The following is a 17,480-nucleotide window of genomic DNA, read 5'->3' as shown; positions in this document are numbered from 1 at the left end:
CATTTGAGCATCTACGCTCCCCTCAAATGTTATAGTGTAGGAAATACCAGCTCGTACACGCACACAGATACTTGTATAATATTGCTGTGTTCCTAGATACAACTGGAGCCACGTGTCAGTTACTGAGATAGGAGTCAGTCGTGTGCTCCGGGGAGTAAATGGAAACATCTCCATGCCACTGTGATATGTGTAAATAGGAATACATGAAGACACTTGCCATTACTGCAAAACACTGAGCTGAAAGAGGAAAGTGTAGAAAGAGGCTCACCCACATTAAGCAATGTCTTTCTGACCCATTTCTTGTAATAACAGGCTTTTCCTTTTGTAGGAGAATTGCTTGCTGCTCAAAGAGAGTTTTTGAAGGGGTTAATAAGAAAGACACATAAAAAGCCCCCATAAAATTCACTATGTCCTTTCCAAGCACCTACAGCATCTATTTTGTAAAAACAGAAAAAAAAAGAAAACATAATTGTTGAGGATTTCTGGAAACTAAACATTAACCACAACAATATTCTAACCTTTTTGGCTGCAAACTCCAGAAATCTAACCAAGCAGTGGTGTCATGCAGAACTACTTTCAGTCATTAAATCACTCCCATAACCTTGTTTCATAGGCTGTTAAGAGACCAAGAACAGGGGGACAATGATATGGTCTCCAAAAACCACTGAAACAGAAATTTCTAAATTCTGCAAAAAATAGGGATAATTGAGTCACATTAGAACCAAAATCCAAACCAATTCCACACACACACACATTTAGCCTTTAAAAGGTGGAGACTCAAGGCACTGAAGAGTGTATAAGGAAGAATTTTTACATGTACTACTCTGTTCTGCTTAGAAACCAAACTATTACAGATGCAAAATATTCCAGCAGGTTACACCTCACTCATGCAGAAACGTTGGAAGTTGGCTCTGACTGTGCCCATTGGAAAGTAAGGAAAAGTGTTGTTTTGGATGTGGCACAAGAAAAACAGTATTTGGTAGGTCAGTGTCCATAAACCATAGAGGTAACTTCCAAACAGATAGGATTTACTGTTTGCGGCCTCTATTGTTACTCATACAGCCTGAGCTTTATGATTTGGGTCAAACACACCTCTCTGCTCTCCTGCACCTCAAAAATCATTAGGTCAAAATACAAAGAGATTAATTATGGAGATAATGCAGATTAAGTGAGAGGAACAAATAAAACCCTTCTCTCTCTCATCCATCTATGAGTATGGCCAGTGCCACATCTTTCCAAGGCATTCTTCGAGTTCAGATTTGAAAGCAAGGTGGAAGTCCCCAGAAGCTGTGCAAGGCTGAGAGAGGCTGGAATACCCTGTGTAGGAGCCCCCTAGCAAATCCCCACAGACTGGCATCATTCTGTCTGCCTCAGGAAGCAGAGCTGTGAGGTGCTGCTCTTTCTCCTGAGTCATTATTGAATCAATGCCCTAAACATAACACGGTGCTAACAACAGGATGCTGCTTATGTTCAAGACTAAAAGCAAAGTCTTGGCCAATTCTATTTATCAAAGACACTATGACATTTTTAATAAGGTTAGGGAAATAATTAACCCTTTTGCCACATTTCAAACATAAATTCAAGTCATGCCCTCACAATCACAGCCTGCTGCGCTGCTGCTTCCCTAACTGGCTCCTCACCACACAGACAAACATTCTGGGCTCTGTTGTTTCCTCTGAAATCGGTTAAGCCCTGTACAACACAGCCCATTTTTTGCACCCCTCTTGTGCAACTAAGTCTCCTGGTCATACATGAGGTACTACCAGTGGTATCTCCCACAACACTGAGAAAGCTGAGAGCCCTCAATGTAAACTAGCATGTTGTGCTCCCTGCCTTCCTGCAACCTCCCTCTTCCCAGGCGGCCTACATGCCACTATTCTTCCTCCAAACCAATACTTAAAAGAGCCACATATTGCAAACAACTGCAATAGAATATATTACTCTTTATTTGAATTTGGGATGCAAGACCTTTAGAGTTTGTCACAACATTGCTTTTTGCATCATATAAACAAAATAATAATACATAAGATTATTATATGTATCTTACCTAAACTCCCTAACATTTTCAAGTGAAACCTGCATTCTTTGTGCCCTGTTGAATGCTGCAGAGTATTGAAGGGAGCTGCTAAACATGTGGTTAGTAAAGTGATCCCTGCAGAGGCTTTAGAAATCTCAACAGTGTTTTTCTGGGGCTTAGTAAATATATGTAAAATCATTTTAAGATGTTTGGATGAGACAGGGCTCCTGCAATCCAGAGCATTATTATCTTTCTGTTGGTGAAGTGCTCAGAAATGAATGAAGCATATAGGGTGAGGTTCCATCAGAGTCATGTAATGAAGCTAAACATGCTGTCATTTTAACCCAATTTGTTTCCCTCTGTACTGCTGCCTCACCAGTTTGTTAGAGCCTCTCAAAGGAGCTCATCTAGTGTCAGCTTACAACTTCCACACCTAGCCCGTACTTTACTCTTGGAATGGGTAGGTATCCCTGCCCTGCAAACTCTTAACTGCTGGTTCAACAGACCTGCCAGGACAGGTCCCTGCAACATTCCCCTCTGTGGGCAAATGGTAGGATGCCAGAAATATTAGACAGGAACCTGTTCTCCCAGGAATGTAAGTAATTCATAGAAGGAAATAATTTACTATTTTCCCAGCTGGAATAATTAAACAGCTAGGCACTGTCCTCCCAAGCTGCAGAAAAGAAGAGCAAAGGAGAGGGGAAAAAAAAAAGAGCTGGAATGTCCTTCAATATAAATTCTCTTCCAGACTAAACAACTTAATTCTGTAAAGCTTTCCTCATAAGCCACATTTTCTGGGCTTCTGAACATTCTCACTCCTCTCCTTATGGGCTCCAAGTTGGAGGTTCAAAATGCAGTGACCAAAACTGGACACAGACCTTCAGCTGATGCTTTTCCAAGAGCAAGAGGAGTTTCTTCACAAGTCCCACAGGATATATTTCTGTAAGCACCTTGTACCTGCTAACACGTCTGCCTTTCACATTATGGCATGATGTGGCTGATGTAGGCTCAGCTTGTAACCCATTAAAACATCTACATCTTTTTATACAGTCACTTGTTCTCATTCACTATCTGCAGGGTTTATTCTTCCTGCCAAGACGTTGAACTTAGTTATCACTAAACTGCATTTTGCTTTCTCCAGATCATTTTTCCTGACTCCTTTTGAATATTAATCATCTCCTCTAAATCCATATGCAAAACCTTCCATCTTTCATGCTGTCTCCAAATGTGATTAGTGTTCCTCTCTGGAGTATCATGCAAGTCATTAGTGAAAATCCCAAGTAGTAACAGACTCTCCAAGAAATCCACTCAAAATACCCTTTCATTCTGACAACAGCCAGCCAGGAGGGACTCTTAATGCTCTGTTCCACCCACCTTTACCTGCTCTCTACTAGAGTTTTACCTAAAATACATGTTGTTAGTTTGCTCATGAGAACATCATGGGAGGCAGTGTAGAAGCCTCAGTAAAGCCAAGCTGTATTACCTGTAGACCTTCTCCTCTTCTTGCAAGGCCAGTCTGCAGGGCAACTACCCTGCTATGACAATTTCTTAGCAAATTCATAATGGTTTTTACTTTTGCCTTTTTGTCCTTAGTGTTTTGGTGTTTGTTCAATTTTGGACTTTTCTGGGAATTCAAGTTAAATGTGCCATCTGTAATTCCCTCACTTCCCAGTTTCAAGACAGGACCCGTATTTACCACCTTTCAGTGCTGTAATAGAGCACTCACACTCAGCGCGTTCTCAGAGACAAAGACCTGCAGCTCTGCAGTAATTTCAGCTGATTCTCCAGATTCACTGGGATGAAATTAATTGGGGCCACTGAACCTGAAGACGTCAAAAGGCCTCGGCCCTGTCCTCTGGGAGGGGAGAACACCCGTAGCCTTCAGTGGATGAGATCAGAGGCAAACATCATTAATATGCCAGGATTTCTCATCCTCTGACTTGGCATTGCCCCGTTAGTTTTCCATCGGGCTTTAAGGTCAGTAATTAATGGATGGCCTACTTTTCCACCCAGGAATAGATTTGGGATGGTTTGTTTTCTTTTTCTTTGAAATGCAGAGTGTCTAGAGAGCACCTGCTCTACCACACAGGGTTGGGGTCAGCTTTGTGCTATCTGAATTCTGGTTTGGTAACACCCAAGAAATCCTATTGTCTAACATCTTTTATAAGAACCTTTCAAAGCACTGAAAAATTACATAGTAGGACCAGCATTTTCAAGATTAGCCATTAATGCAAGGTGCTGTTTGGGATAGTCTGCACACCGCCTTCTGAGGAGTTGAGCAATAGTCCCACTTATTTAAATCTATGGAAATTTACTGTCCATAAGTATAGATCAGTTTAGTGCAGAGCTTAAAATACCTGTACTTGGATGGAAAAACTCTTTGCATCACGTTTTCATTCAGTGCTTAAGACTCACTGGAAATCTAGTAAAGGCTTCCTGGATTTCTGTCCATCCTCACATAGGTGAGTTCCCTGCAGCCTAATTTCACATGCATTGGCTGGTAGTAGTTTTCAGCAGCAAAACTTAAAAGATAAAACCAAGTGGGGCACAGCATAACTCAGTCACTTGTTCTTTTTTCCACTCTGACTCTATAAACAGGAGAAAATAAGCCAGATGTATCGATACGTCTGTGTGCAGAGTGGCTCGGAAGCACAAAACTTGGCTCAAAGTGATGATTTTCCTTATTCTTGAAAGCCTCCACAGAAAAAGTAATTTTAAAGAACATATTCAACAAAAATAGGAAAAGATCAGGTAGAGATTTTCCCACATACAGAGACACTGTTAAGCTGAAAGATTTGAGAAAGATGACAAAGTAAAATTTGAGAGAGAAGGGAAATGTGGAAACTGGAAATGTATACACTGTGAAACTGCAGGTAGAATGTACCAGGAGTGAGCTTCTTGAATTTAACAATATGGATAATAAAATCTTATCATCATGGAATTCTGAAAAACAAGCATGATGGGTTTATGATACTTGTTTGTGAGTTTTAGACACTAAGAATCAAGTTTCCACCTTTATGTTTCATAACTACCAAGGGAAAAACATGCATTCTTGGCAAACCTGTGTTAAAAAAAAAGTGACTTTTGTGTACTCACTATTCCAGCAGCACTGAGCTTCTCAAAAACCACGAGATTGGTCAAGAATCACAATCAGAAAAGTGAGAACTGGCAGTATTTAACTTGGATAGGGAGAAGGAAAGGAATACTTGACAGAAAACCAAATTAAGAGAGCCCATAAGAAGAATTCCTTTGCCCTAGTTTAGCAAGTCAGATTTGACAGTGCGTTCATTAGTGATGTTTAAGGTTCAAACAAACATGCATGGGTTTTGTAAGAGACACAGGGCCTGATTTCCCTGACAGAAGAGCTAAGCATGTGCTTTTCATTTTGTTTTCCTGCTGATACTCTTCACTTCAATCTAGCTGACCTGGCATTGAGCGGGCGAGTTGGACTAGATGAGCTCCTGAGGTCCCTTCCCAGCCTCAGCCTTCCTGTGACTCTGAATCTTTCCAATGGTATTCCTGATGGTATATAGGTCTTGTTATGGATTGGAAACAATAGCTGCGAAAACCAGGCACCTTATAGCTCTGCTCTACTCCCAACCACGGAGCAAAATGGCCTTTGACCATAGCATGAGATCTGCCGTAGGAAGCTGCTGTCACCACAAAACAAGCTGACAAAGACAGCAAAGTATGAGGTTGGTTCCAGCAGCTGAGTGGCCTCTTCACCAGCAGAGAGTAATGAAAGCTGACAAAAGCTTCTCAGACAGAAATTCCCTTCACACAGCCTCAGATACAATAATTCCCCAAAAGAAATCTTCTCCTTGACTATAAAACACTTTGCTGACAGCTACCACAATATAAAATTCTGTTTTCCACAGGAAAACATATTCAATCAGAGGGAATAACTGTGGGAATGCAAAAAAAAAAGTCTAAAGTTAAACATGATCTTTAATTTCAAGACATTACTTCATGAATAAGCATCTAAAAAGTCTCCAAGCAACATGCTCTTTGCTCAGGACCCTGCTTTTCCTTGCTGACATCTTTATTTTGCTCTACTGCATCTGTAATGCTATGTTCTGGTTTTGCATTTCAGTCTATAGTCGACCCAAATACTATAATATCCTAAGTTCAGTCCTACACTTGTTTAGTCGATCTGAGAAAGCTCCAACACCAGAAAGAGTGAAAATCTGTATTACACAGAGATCTTTACAAGGAAGTAAAATGTTGAACTGTTGCTGTTATTGATGTTGAATCAGATTTGGGGGGAGGAGGGGGTGTTATAAAATATAAATATCTTTTATTATCTCAATTTGCTTTTTTTCTCCTGGAATTACTATTAGTAATTCCAGAGTTAGCAATAGTATGAAACTGTACTTCCAGTCCCTTCATGAATATTCTTTATCAGGTGTGTGTTGGAAACAAACACCTATAAGAAGCTTAATTTGCATTATTTTTTATGTATAAGCAAACAGAATGGCTTTTGGAATAGGTTTAGTTTTACATCTCTTTCTTTAATGTGGTAATCCCCTTAGATCAGTTCATTATGTTTCATGTATCACTGAAATTTAATACTTTAAGAGAAGAAATGAGCAGAGTTTCAAGCTCTTTATAGCTGGTTGCTCCCAAAAACATAAGATTCCATTTCAGTAAAGGAGTTAATTTTTCACACTAAGGAGAGAAGGAACAAAATCCCTGTTAGAGGGGGCACGAGTCTCTCAGAAATAATGTCATGTACTTCATAAGTTACATGATGATACAAGAGTGTCAACCACCACAAGAGTACAGGGGGAAATGCAGGACTTTGATGATTCCTGTTTAATTTTAGCCTTTTTCTCATTTCTAATTTTCATCTGTACTAAGGATTTTGTAAGAGCATCAGGGATGTGTGTTTAATTCAATACACTTGCTTAAGTGATGCTTCCTCCATGAAACAGAGACTGTTTATTCAGACTGTTTATTGCAAAACTGTTTCTGTTCTCACTGGGTTTGGATGGATGCAGTTTCTGTGACATTCCTAACCTTTATTTCAAGGGTGGTTTTACCTCACATTTTGTCGTGAAAGAAATCTCTATTTTCTAAAGTCACTGGGGTCTTCCTATAAGCGAGAGATAGGGAAGGCTACTTATTGTGTACTAGAACTTAATTTGTCCTAAAAAACAACCTGTGAACTTTGCATTTTCTAGTTTTTGTGATTTATTTAATCTATCTTAAATTATTTTTTAATACTTTCCCAGAAGATATTTTAATTAACCGTAATTTGAGACAGAAAGAATTAAAAACCTATCAGGGACTGTAGCGACGGGACAAGGGGGAATGGGTTTAAACTAACCAGGGGAAGTTCAGGTTGGGGTTAAGGCAGAAGTTCTTTCCTGTGAGGGTGCTGAGGCGCTGGCACAGGGTGCCCAGAGAAGCTGTGGCTGCCCCATCCCTGGCAGTGTTCAAGGCCAGGTTGGACACAGGGGCTTGGAGCAACCTGCTCTAGTGGAAGGTGTCCCTGCCCGTGGCAGGGGTTGGGACTGGATGAGCTTTAAGGTCCCTTCAACCCAAACCAGTCTGGGATTTTAAGATGTTATTTGTTGTCTCACTTATCAATGTAACAGACATGCTTACTCTGAAGGGATCAACTCAGTAGATGGACAAACACACAACCAGAATGTGGAATTTGTTAATAAACAGTGGAAAGCAGAGGCACTATTTTGAATACATTCATAGCTCTTGAAGGAGACTCTCTGTTGCTTCAGATATTCATTTAAAAGTCAAAACATCTAAGCATGGGAAAGACCACTCTCATGGTCTCCATTTCTTAGATACTCCATTGATTGAACACTGGAGATTTAAGAGGGGCACTGAAGCCCCTCAAGAGGGGAATGCAGGTCACAGATTTGTGCATTTTCTTCTCAGTGGTTTTGCTGTGCACAGGGACTATTAATTCCATAGTTCTGTTCTCCTGTTCAGTCAGATAATGCCCCAAAATCAATATACAAGCACCTCACACTGCACAAGGCAGGTGAACCTGGCTGAGCAGTTCAGTCTAGATAAGAAATCACATTATTTCGCATCATTTTAAATCATGCTGGCTTGGATAATATGCTTTTAAACAACCAGGAATGTAGAGGTGGGGAAAGAAACTTGGCTTTGTCTTGCTCCTCTTTTAGTTTTCACAAAGCTTGGAGAATGTTCCCAAAATGGGTTAAAGTAGATGGAGAATTAAATAAAATTCACTTCAAAATCCAATAGCTGTTGTGGATAGTTCTGCTTTTACTAGTCAGGAAGCAGTGTTGATGAAACAGAAATAGACTCTAGGAATAAATTAGGCACTGGGAAAACAGGTGGGTGTAGCAGAGGAGTGAGTATTTGGGAAGTGGGGAGGGTGAAGGGAAGAACAGGCATCGGTCACTTCGCAGTGAAGCAGAGAGAAGGTCAATTGGGTGAATGAACTTTGGTGCAACTTAGTCTGTTGGATATGGCCAATATTCACAGTTTTTGGAGGCTCTTATGCTGTTTCATGTCACTGTAAATGGGGATGGCTTTAGCCGTGCCTATTCTCTCATAACTTCCCTCATTTTCCCATCTTCTTTTTCCCTTGGGAACTTCCTTTGTACTTGTACTAAGAGCAGACTAAGTTTTCCAAGGCTTACAACGAATGAACACAATCCTTCCTGGGAAGTTTAATGCCTTCATGCACAACTCCTCATTTTGTTCATCCTGCTAGATTTGCTTTTCCTTCCCATCCCTCCTTTATTTAGTCTCCCTAATTTCAAGTCACTTGTACCTCATCTTGTTCTCAGCAGTTATTCCTTCCTAAGGGATTAGCATATTTGTATGTTACTCATTTTGCAAAACAATGTCAGGCCATATTTTCCCATAAGGTTCTTTAATCTCCAAACTGCCCCTCATTTATTCTTCTGTCTGTCTGTCTCTTGCTCTTCCTGGTATTCCAAAGACAGTGCTTTAAATTATAAAACTAACTTCTTGACTTGATGCTGGGATGTGAATGACTTTGTAATTTGGGGGCAGGGAGAGATTTGGGATAATCAGGCGTTTGCCTTTTTATTTCATCACCTTGATTTTCTTCTCTTTCCCTTCTCCATAACTGGCGTGTTTGTTCTGTAAGTAGCTGTATCTCTAAAATATGTTACCTTTACACTGCAGAGAATTCATGCCACTGGAACATGAGTCATTCTCTGGGTTTATGTCTTTAAACCAGTGTGCAACGCAGTGCACATGATACTGAAACATCCATCCTGGGTGAAACCAAAGGCCTGGGTGAAACCGTCTAGCCCAGCATCCTATTTCCAGCAATGGACAAGACTAAACATGGGGGGAAAGCATAGCAACAGCAAACATAGTTTGCAAGTTACAGACCTCTCAAGTCGGAGCTGGTGTCCATCTATTTAATAAGCCATAATGGATTTTCCTTTCTATGAAATTGTCCTTGAATCCGTACAACGCCTCTGTGGCAGGGCCTTGCACAGCTCAGCTACAAGCTGTGTAAAGAACCACCTCATTTTGCTAGTTTTGCATCTCCTTCCTACCAGGCATTGGAGCTGTTGAGTTAGGAGGATGTCTTCAGTGCCTGTTTACCCTCCCCATGCCACCTGGGATTTAATAGATCTCTTCCATTCTTTCACTATCAATTTCTTCCAGGCCAAAGCCACTTACTTATTCCTCATATTCTGTTTCATATTCAGCCCTCTCCTCAACCTATCCTATACAACTGTCTCCTTCTCAAGACAGGGAGAACCAGAACTGTGCACTGTTCAAGCCAGCAATACATCACGGTTTTATACCGTGGAAGAAGCTTTTTATCTGCTAGTCCTGGTTTTCCTTCACATGTCTTTTTGCTGTTCCTCCCCCTAATCTTCATCCCGACTATTCAGAATAACAGTATTATCTGCAGATTCTGGCACGGTGCTTTTCACCTCTTTTTCCATGTTTTTTTTTGTGACTACATTTAGCAACACAGTTTCAGCAGGCCCCTAAAGATCACCCCCAGCACCAGTGACCTCCTTCCTCACAAAAAGTGATCACTCACATTTACCCATGCAAAGATCTTTTCTGTGGATATTTAGTTCCCTTAAAACCTTGTGATGAAGCATCTCATCAAAAGCTCTTTCTTGGTAACCTAAGCAAATTATCAGCCCAACTCCTCACATACCTGTTTGAAATACTCTAACATGCTAGGCACTATTGACTGCTGCACACACAGAAAAAACACTGAAGGTTTGGGGACAGAAGGGCTATTTCTAGGATGGGAGGGTGGGTTCCCTCCAAAGAAATAAATATCATTCTCCACTACCTGTTCCTGCATCTTTACTACTTCATATGCAACACTTTTCATGCATGCCTGGGAATAGGTGTCAGCAGAATACATCACTCCAAATCAGCTGTGCTTCTGTAAGGAGCTGAATTAGTTCCTAGTTGCAGGTGGAAGACCTTTGATCTTAAAAAGCCCAAGTAGGAGCTTGAGTCTTTCTTTGGGTTTGTTTCTTGCTTTGCAAAGGTTTCCCCAGAACCTAAATGCCTGAACCAGTGCTGCACTACTTTGAGAGCATACAGTTTCTTCACTCAGTCATAGAGGCCTGTGTAACTACACTGCAGAACCCAGACTAAACATGTAAAACAAGTACAAACTGTAGTTTGCACTGATTCAGTTTAATCCAATGTAAAGCTAACAGAAACTCTGCCAACGAGAATTGTAACTTACAGCAGCTTTGAGGGCTGACATGAAGAACTCAGAACAGGAGATAACAGGTGAAATTCCCCTGTTATACCTGTATTGTAGTCAGACATTTCCAAAGCGAAAACTCCAAACCCACTTCAGTTAAATGGCCCCTGAACTTGGCTATCTGTGTGTCTGCTCTTTCTCTGCTTAACACATCCCTGCTCAGTGAATCAGTCAGTCAAAGGTTTTTGTTTTTTTGTTTAAACATACTCAGCTTACGACTGTGCAAATAAGATTCCCAAATCCATTCCTCAGATCAAATAAAGGTAATTACAGAGCTTACTGTGGGCGATTCCCAGTGGGAGGGTGGGAGTGGCCACGGGTGGGGCTGCAAGGTGAATACTGTACATGCACAACAGAGAAAATGGGAATGTACCACACCCATCATAAAACATGCTGCCACAGCCAGCAACAGAAACCATTAGGGTGGATCATCATACACACCTTCTCATAAAGACAGAAAGATGGCATGAGATCCCAAGATGAACTCTCAAGTCACAGGGAGATGAGCATGACTCACTGAGAGAGAAAAGGAACGTAAAACAAATTATGAGACTGCTGAAGGATCTCTGCCATGTGTCCCCCATGTTCTCCCTACATGATGTTCCCCAAAGAGGATGAATAGGGTACACCCCATTGCATACAGCCCTTAAGCTATCAATAGGTAACTCGTGGGAACAGCTTACTATTAATCACGTGTATTACACCAGTGTGTAAGCAGTAAGGAACAGGGCCGCAAGATGTTATATGCTGGGTACAGAGTAGCTGACAATTCCTGACCCATGCTATGTATTATAGTGGTTCTTGCAGTTGCTGAAACATTAACCAACGTCATCTCTTTCAAACCAACTGACATTTCCTTTTCAATTAAAATCTAATGAATTCTAGAAAGAGAGATCTCACAGAAAATGTTGTGGATAGCCCATGAACCACTGTGGCAACCAGAAACTAGAATAGCCATAGCAGAAGGGAAAGGGATACATTGGAATGTCCCAAAAGAACTAATAATGTGATAGAAGAAAATAAAGTGACATGGACTGTCATTGCAGGGAGAGGGAAAGAAAGAGGATGGGTAAAGGAACACTTGGCAGGTGACAGCCTACACACTAACAGCAGAAAGGGACATTGAATGGAAAAAAAGATGATGCAAAAGAGGGCTATTATAAAAGGTAAGAGTGAAGCACAGATGCAGGGGCTGTGAGGGACACCTGGAGACGAGCAAAGGGATAATTCCCAAGCATATTCTCCTTGCTTCCAGCATCTGCAGTTCACGATTTTTTGAGCCAAAAAAGCATCTATCTACCATTCAACTTAACGGCTATAGATCTCTTTGCTTCTTCCTCTGACTTTTTTATGTCGCATAATTGCACTGATCTCTGCTATACATGTTGCATCTCTACATTGCCACTCCCCAGACCTGCTGCAGAGTACAACTTTGCTCTGAATTCAGCACAAAGAATTCAGTTACACACTTGCTACAATCAGACTGTGAACAGGCTACGCCGTTATCTCCTGTGCTGGTTTGACCTGCCAACCAAGTTGGTTATTCATGAAAGAATCACAGAGTTTCTGTATCATATTAACTACTTCAACTCTTGGAACTGTGTCTGACTTCATGCTTAGATGTCTAGTATAAAGCAATGAAATTTCATACGCCTCATTCAGGAAACAGCACAATCATTCAGCCAGAAAACAGGACAGAGTATGCAAAGGGTTTGGAAAATACCATCAGAGCTGCTGGGCTGGTAGGGAGAGGTAACAGCTCTTCTTATTAGGCTAACTGGTGAGGTTGGAAAATGTATTCATGCATATTATAAAGAGGAAAAAGTCCAAATGCCAAACTCACCTTCTTAGCTAAGTTCTTCCACACCTGGTTTCTGTTCTGAGCTCCCTTTCTGCTGAGCTCATTATATTCCTGTGAGGGGCTTTTCTCCATCAAGGGCTTGCCAAGCGATGGGGCTGCTCAGTCTACAAGAAAGCGTTATCTCAGCTGGACTGCATGAATTTCTGCCACGTTTTCTATTTGTGCATAAATGAATACTTTAGCATTAGAGATAAAACACATACCCAAAATCCACAGGATATGCTAAGAAGCAATCCTGTGATCTGCTTTTCTCTATTTTGAGTGAATTGCTGTGTACTTGGAGAATATCTGCTGTGTAAACACTGTGGTGTGCATACATCTTGAATGCTACATGTCCTTTTGGTCCTCCCATCCCAGAAAGGTGTTAGCAGAACCAGAAGTTGTTCAACGAAGGGCTGCAGGTATAACCAAAAGCTTCAGAATGAGGAATTACTGAGCAAGTTTCAGCCTGGAAAAGAGGAAAAGGGAGCACAGATGTAATAAATCACGAAGTCTTCTGCAGGGATGTATTAAAGGTTGTTTATACAGAGAGCTGTAGTATTTTATAAGTGTGTTCCTAGAACAGATTAAAACCTGCTGCAAACACCCCACTTTTCTCTCCACCTACCAGGAAGCTCCTCACCACTCCTGCTTCAGAGCACATCTGGACACAGTGGCAATTACTCCAAGTCTCTCTAGAGTACACAGAGACCACTTGGTATTCAGCCTTGCCTACAGGTAGCCCTTAATGAAAAGAAATAAACCCTGATAATTCAGGAATGATCTCATAAAAAATGGCATCCTTCTCTTATGTGAATTCACCTTGATGGAGGTGACCTGAAATTTTGGTAGACTTCTTAATGGCCTGTGATACTGCAGACTGCTTCCCTGTCTATGGAGTTGCTAGATGCAGGCTGCTGCTTCATCATCATTTTCCCATTTGTCATTATATCTTTTGCTATTTCATAATGCCACCATGTTTCTAGCACCCACTTCCCTTCAGTAATATTTGTCTTAACAATCTTAATTTACTACTACACGTGGATGTCATTGATTCATTTACTTTCTCTCAAATCTTTAATGAAAGTAATAAATGACATTAGAGTTAATATTAAACCCTAACATCCCCCACTAGACAAACCTGCTCAGTTTAGACTTAGCAAATAAAGTTCATCATTATTCTAGACAAGTGTCAGTTCACGAAACAAGCCTCAAACCCAAACCCACATGGAATTATTCCACAACCAGACCTACTTGAGTAGAATCTACACTTCCGTGGAGTTCTGAAAACCAGCTACCTACATGTAAACTCACTCAGCCTTGTAACATTGAGGTTGTTTATATCACTCTCAGAGTAACTATTCCATAGGAATCGATTCACATGGAGAGATGTAACATCATGCAAGCTGTAATGCAGCTGCAGCCAGATGCTTCTTCCTCTCCACAGTTACTAAGAGCAAACACATCCCATGTAATATGACGCAGAAGGGGTTTCATGGTTGCAAACTTTCTTCACCCATACTTGAGATTATCACTGCTCCAGCCCTGATGAATTAAGCTTGTTTCCCACATGCTCCTTCTAAAGATGCAGAAGTTATTTCCAGAGATAGCTAAATGTAGGCAGTAACCACTACCTAACCATGAGAAGACTGAGCTCAGAGCCCTTGAATAACAAAGCAAAAATAGCATAGTTAAATTAGACAGACTCCCAAACAGATCTAAATTCAGAAGAGCAGAAAATACCACCCTTAGAAGCTCTGTAACAACTATTCAAGGATCCTATAATCAAGGCCCAATACATATTATCAAGAGAAGCAGAAAGCAATAAGAAATTGTAACCAGAGTTTAGTGCTGTGCAGATTGAAATCCTGCTCCTGAAAGTGTCTTCTAAAAACAGGGCAAGCCTTAGTGACAAGAATGTTAGAGATCAACAAAGCCATCACCAACCGCGACCCAGCACAACCTTTGGTGTCAATCTGTCAGCAATAAGCTTAGAAAGAAGGTCTTGATCATTGTAAGCCATAAAAATGTCTGTTTCTCATTAATAAGTTTTCCATATAAACTATTACATGTAGAAATATTCCTGTCTACATGGCAAGTGTTAGGCACAAAATTCTGGTCATTTCAATATTTGGAACTCGCCATCATTAAGGGACAGATTTTTAACTATAAACTGGCTTCTCTGACTCCTTTCTCATAAGAGTCAGGAACAAAAAGTCCGAAATAGGTACTTCTTCCTTACATTGAAAAACATCAGCGTGATTAGGAGAGGAAAAAAGATGATTTAGTGTTTTGGGGAGGGGGCAGAGAAGAGAGTAGATCACAGAAGCCAGTGTCAAGCAAGGCTCAGTGAGCTGCCTAAGGCATGCATGCAGAATGAATTATGAATTGGGGAACATCCAAACACACCTTCCTCTCATGAAAACTGATCTCAGCCCCAAGGGATGGAGAGGGCATTTACAGTAACAGGCAGCGTTGAGCGCAGTTCGGATTGCTGAGGCCGAGCTCTGCCGAAGTGTATCACCAGCAAAAGAGCCAGAAAAGACACAAACCCCAGAATTGTTCAAGCTATGGATTGCTGCCACAGGACGCCAGTCATGCAGAGCTAATAGATCAGCTGCTGCTATCTTGCTTATCCTAACGCTCAGCTGAGGTTACAGTTTCTCACTCTCTTCTTCTTGGAAGATAGTTATCACATCACCAGAGCCCGGGATTGTCACGCAACATTTACAGAAGTCAAAATGACATGAGCTGGGGAGAAATGGTTCCAGCTACATCTGGGATAATCAGATACCTTTTTCCAAATCAAAGCATCATTGTTTTCTTTAACACGTCCTCCAGCTTGACAACCCACAATTTCCTTAAGCTCTCTGTCTCCCAGGAACACTTTATTGTAAATGATTTCATGTAATCCCGATTACTGACAACCTCCACTGACTGTAATCTCTTGTCTTAAGGAAGATTTGCCAGTAAGTGGTCTGGTTTCTCTTTGCTAAATTCTCTATTAAGAATGCCAAGTGGTTTGGTTGTTTGGGGTTTTTGTTATATATTCTTTCTACAATTAAAGTTAGTGTGACGAAGGGACATTTTAAAAACAAGAAAATGAGATTTAAAGAACTGGAACAGCAGAGGTTTTTTGGTATGTTAATTTGGCAGTTTCTACTTACCTGTATTCACAGCCTGTTGTGATACATACCAGTGCAAGTGAGGTTGCAAATGGCTTTTGGAGTGAGGAGTTTGGACTCCAACAAAAACTAGGAAGTCAGAAGTACGTGGCCAGAGGTTTTTCCCTCACAGCAAGATGTATCCACAGCATGCCAGCTCTAGGATAAGGATAACTCGGAGAGGCAGCTATTCCTGAGCTGCTGAAGAATGGTGCTGGTCTTAACGTGTAAACTGAATACAGCACTGTGGTCGTAGGCTTAGCATTTTTCCGCGTATGGGACATCCCTCTGAAATGGATTCTTGACAAAGGCATTAAGTAACCGCCACTGAATGCAGACAATCAGCTTGACATTAGTTTAGTACGAGGCTGCTTCTCCTTTAATACTCAGTAAAACACTTTCACTAAGCAGGGGGGTACTTTTATAGTATTAGAACAGCAGTAAAACTCCTCTTTTCTCATCAGCCTCCACAAGAGCAAAATTAAATTCATAAACAAAGATCTTGGAGGGGAGGCACAGTAATAATTTGGTTTTCCTGGATGTCTTGTATTGACTGTCCAAATAACCATGATACATTCACTCTGTTTTCAGATAGGAAGTCTAGTTGCCTCCAGTAAGCAGAGCCAGAACCTTCTGACCTGTTGAGTTATCCCTTTAGATAATGCTTCTTTTTACCTGGCTCCGTCACAGATACTAATGGTAAACACAATGAGAACAGAAAAGCTTCAGGCACTATTATACTCTGCAACCAGTGCTTTTAGACTCACTTATTTTGCTATTTTCATTAATCTGATTTTCTTCAAATCAAGCTCCTCCTTTTTCTTTATTTGTGACCATTTGCCAAATGTCTCTTGCAATGCAAAAGCCACTGGACAAGAATCCTAACTGTACAAAAGCTTTCCATAAAATTCTAATGCATAAGACCACAAATTAGGAAGCTGGGTTGAAAAAGTACAGTATAAAAGAGAGGTCAGACACAGCTCTGTACAACCTGAAGTGGGAAACCAGCACTAAGAGGGCAGACAGTGTGGAACACTTACAAATATACACACATGTATTCCCTAGTTGTCAGTTTTCCCACCTGCTTCTTTCCAGATGAGAGTCAGTAGGAAATCTATCTCCTCATCAGCCTCCAGTTGAGCTACTAGGAAAAGAGTCTGCACCTAAGAAATCTCTGAACTTTATCTAACATCATTTTTTTCTGATATACTACTATAGGTCTCATACTTGATTTCCAAGCCCCATTGTGCTTTATCCCCTCAGGCAGCACAGTCTTACTCATCATAAATATAGATTTCTCTTTGAACTATAAAGGCAAAAAGGTTTTCCACATTTCTAGGTGATATATCTTTGTTAACCAAACCTAAAAAAGCCCTTAGTTATTTACCTAACAGCCATTTCAACACGTGGCAAAGACCTTGCAAATTAACTCTTAAAGGGGCTCCCCCCCCCCCAACTTGTACACCTGAAATCTAAGCTATGAAAACAAGACATCTTGACATAGATACACAGTTGGTGCAGCATTATGTGTGTGACTTAAGAGGGTGTATGGTTCTAGTGAACAGGGACTGGGAAAACACATGGTAGAAAACAAAACCCTAGAAGATTAAGTGTTCCTCTTAATCTGAAGAACACCACCAGATATGTCTCATGTAGCCAAAGATCAAAGATTGGGAACTTGAGAGGAGATAGAACTAAGAAAAATAGGTATGGAATAATGGAGTTATTTAC

Source organism: Strigops habroptila (genome assembly GCF_004027225.2).
Source record: "Strigops habroptila isolate Jane chromosome 13 unlocalized genomic scaffold, bStrHab1.2.pri S16, whole genome shotgun sequence".
NCBI classification, from domain to species: Eukaryota; Metazoa; Chordata; class Aves; order Psittaciformes; family Psittacidae; genus Strigops; species Strigops habroptila.
This window is presented reverse-complemented; position numbering follows the sequence as displayed.